Source organism: Taudactylus pleione, unplaced genomic scaffold (genome assembly GCF_031769625.1).
Source record: "Taudactylus pleione unplaced genomic scaffold, aTauple2 ptg000848l, whole genome shotgun sequence".
In the NCBI taxonomy this organism is placed as follows: Eukaryota; Metazoa; Chordata; class Amphibia; order Anura; family Myobatrachidae; genus Taudactylus; species Taudactylus pleione.
In genome coordinates this window covers 1319901-1323771 of record NW_028285250.1, presented here as the reverse complement: position 1 = coordinate 1323771, position 3871 = coordinate 1319901, and positions in this window count along the sequence as shown.

The following is a 3871-nucleotide window of genomic DNA, read 5'->3' as shown; positions in this document are numbered from 1 at the left end:
AAAAGACCAGGAATGATGATGTTCGTCCATGTAAGATGACGTTTTGCCTCGTTGTGAGTTCCGTTTTTTTGGAGGGAAAAATCCGAACTCCACGTGCAAACTCGAACCTATCCGAGCCTGCACATCCCTAATCCAAAGATGGTTCCTTATTGGAATACAGTTGTCTATAATCCAATAGTCGTAAGTCTTTTTGCAGTTCGCTATTCAAACTCAATTAAATTGAGCAGAAATCACTCACAGGATCAATGTGGAACAAACTGTCACCACAAAGTGGCTGTCAGTAGCTGGGCATGCTTTATATAGGGGGAGAATGTGATTGTGACATCACAGACATGCAGGTGGCAGTTAGAATGTTGCAGGGCCTATGCTTAGGAAAGGGACTAATGCACTGATATATAGTAACTTCTAATCTTATCATGTCTACCATTATATAATACAATATCTGCTTCCCATCACTACCTTTGTGCGCAGTTATAAGGATGGTGCAACTTAGAATAAGAAATATCAATGCAAGAGCTTAAAGGAAAAGTATCTGAGATAGGGCACTATTATGATTATTGTTATTCTGAATTAAAAACAAAGGCCCTCATTCAGAGCCACTCGCTAGCGGCAGTACGCTCGTTCCGAGCGATGTTCGCACATCTGCGCATGCGTACGGTTTTTAGTACGCATGCGCGAACCAGTCAGTGCGGCCGAAAATCGTTGGTACGCAATATAGCGAGGGCCTGCTATTTTGAGTGACAGAATGAGGCGTATGTGGGTGGTAACAGGGGAAGGTGCTTGAAAACGGGGAGTGGAGATCCGAACGCAGGCGTGCTTAAAGGTCAAAACGGGCGTTTTAAGGGAGTGCATAATTAATACAGCAGCGTCATTGACCACGTCACTTGGTTTTTTTAAACTCAGAACTGCTCGCAAAATAGCGGTTGAAAACACCAACCACAGAATAGCGAGCAGTTCATACACTGTACGATGTACTCGATTAATCTAATAAATAGCCGACATGACGTATGGTGCGTGCGGCCAGGGGGCGTTTTTATCAAATAAACGAGCGTATGTTTTGCTCGCTTGTTCAGACTTAGAGGTGGGAACAGACTGCAATTTGCGAACGGATCATTTGAATAGCCACCCCTTGTTTTTGAACAAACGACCACAAATAGCGAACGGCTCTGAATCAGGCCCAAAATCTTCATCACATATGCATTAAAATTCCTATTGGTGTTGTCCCACGTACACCCCTTGCCAATAGCAAGTTAGCAATGTATTACATTATTAGTGTGCCGTAAAGTGCAAATGTGGGAGTGAGACTCAGAAACAGAAAGATTAGTAAAACTCTTCTTGGCCATTAATATTGATTAAGTATTTTGAAATGTAATTAGGCCTGTCATTTATATTGGTGTGTCTGTATATTTTCATTATTCAATATCCGTCTAATACAGTCTTGAATTACCCTAATCAGATTTCGTGGTTTGTATTTTTTACGAGTCGCTTTTAATTCAGGAGCTATATAATAAGGCACAGGCGTATGAGCAACCACAGATTCTTAGGGGCAGATTCAATTGGCCGCAAACAAGGTTATATGACGTAAGGCAGTCTTGACCAATCATGGCTTGATTTGCATTACATCATCCAATAACCTGATTGGTTCCTATTCACTACCCCTGGATCATCAGTATTCATTACACGGACCAAAACTGAGGATATCTGTGACTCTGACATACAACACGCTGTAATATTATACACTGCTTCATAGTAACATAAAGCCGGTTTTCTCAATTGTTTTAATTGGTGCATGATGCTTATTCCCAATTATTTTGTATAAAATAAAATAATGGTAATATTTAGCATCATACATAAGAGTTTATCTAACATGAGATTGCAAATATCTTACATTTTTCTAATAGCATGGGGTACATACAGGTATCTGTTACATAAGTGTTGGTAATTATCTGCTGTTGATTTGAATACCTCAACTACTATAATAATATGAGGATATCAGTTAAATAATTCACATCCTCATAGTATAGAAAAAAAAGTGCTAAAAATCAGTGCTCACAATATTCAATAACTATGAGATGAGTTTATAATATTATGAAACATCTATTAACATGCATATACATTTGTGTAAAACTACAGATAATATAAATATTACACACATATATTTGTATAGACCTGTTATGGCTGTAGTGTGTGGAGATATTATATGCACAGTGAAGGATACTATTTTATGATATGTCATGGAAATATAGGTGTTCATATCAATGTGTAGATTCTCTAATACTACAATAGTGTACTAGTAACTAAGATAAATAGGACCCTATTACTTCCCTGTATAGACTATATAACAAGGCATAATATAATGTAGGGACATTATAAGAGAAGAGGGGGGTCCGTGGGCATTCTCCGTGTGGGCACCCTTCTCTCTAGCGGTCGGTGCACGTGAGTAGACTGTGCCACTGTGCCAGAGTCCTCTGTGAATTTGCAGGTCTCTGGGAACATGGCATCCTCTGTCCAATCAAAAACCACAGACATTTAGTTTTGCATTTTCTCCCAAAACCATTGAGACTTGGGGGCATATGCAGTGACATCACAAGGGGGGTGCGGGCCGCACCCGGATGTCACCCGCTGAGGGGTGACAGCCAAAGTGCCAACTCCTCCTCAGTGACAGGAGCCGGGTGCTGCGCTGTAGCATTCCGTGCAGCACTTGGCTCATGACACAGAGAGGGAGCCGGCACTGCAAACAGACCGGTCCCCGGGGGCAGTACGCACCTCTGGAACCTCCTGGAGATACTAAAACTTGGGCCACACCCCTACCCACGAGGCCATGCCCCCTTGCCGTGAGACCATGACCCCTTTTTACCGGTGCACGGCTTCACCATGCGCACTACTCTACTCACCACACCGAGTGTCACGGAGGGACGCCACTGGGCATATGTATTATACACATTTTTGGATACCCGCAAAATAAGTATCCCCTAAATGTATGACAGGATTCCACAGCAGATATATCAGAGATATCTGCTGCAGTTTCCTTGTTTATGAACGCAATAGCAGCACCCTCAAGTTTCTATGGCGGCTGCTGCATTGTGCGATTCACCAAGCTCCGGAATGCATTAGCCATTGTAGTCTATAGGCTACATGTTGTGTAATGTAGCGGGAGAGGGATCTTTCGCCGGTAATAGCCACTTGCGCATATGCTGTTTGATAGCTGCGCAAGGGCAGTAGGTCCTGTAGCATAAAGCAAAGTGATCACTGATGCGATCACTTTACTTTACACATAGCTGAGCCTCTGTCCATGGATATGATTTTTAATACAACCTGTTTTTTTAAAAAACAACAGAGATCTATCAAAGTCTGATGTTCACAACACATGTTTGTGGAAGTGTATCATGCCACAAACAAAGACGATTTCTGAGGACCTCAGAAGAAGAGTTGTTGATGCTCATCAGGCTAGAAAAGGTAACAAAACCATCTCTAAAGAGTTTGGACTCCACCAATCAACACTCAGACAGATTGTGTACAAATGGTGGAAATTCCAGACCATTATTACCCTCCCCAGGAGTGGACGACCAACAAAGATCACGCCAAGAGCAAGGTGTCTAATAGTTTACAAGGTCACAAAGGAACCCATCATCAGGAGGACACTGAACAACAATGGTGTGCATGGCAGGATTGCAAGGAGAAAGCCACTGCTCTCCAAAAAGAACATTGCTGCCCATCTGCAGTTTGCTAAAGCTCACCTGGACAAGCCAAAAGACTATTGGAACAATGTTTTGTGGATAGATGAGTCCAAAATAGAGCTTTTTGGTGTAAATTAGAAGCGTTATGTTTGGAGAAGGAGAACACTGCATTCCATCATAAAAATTTAATTCCA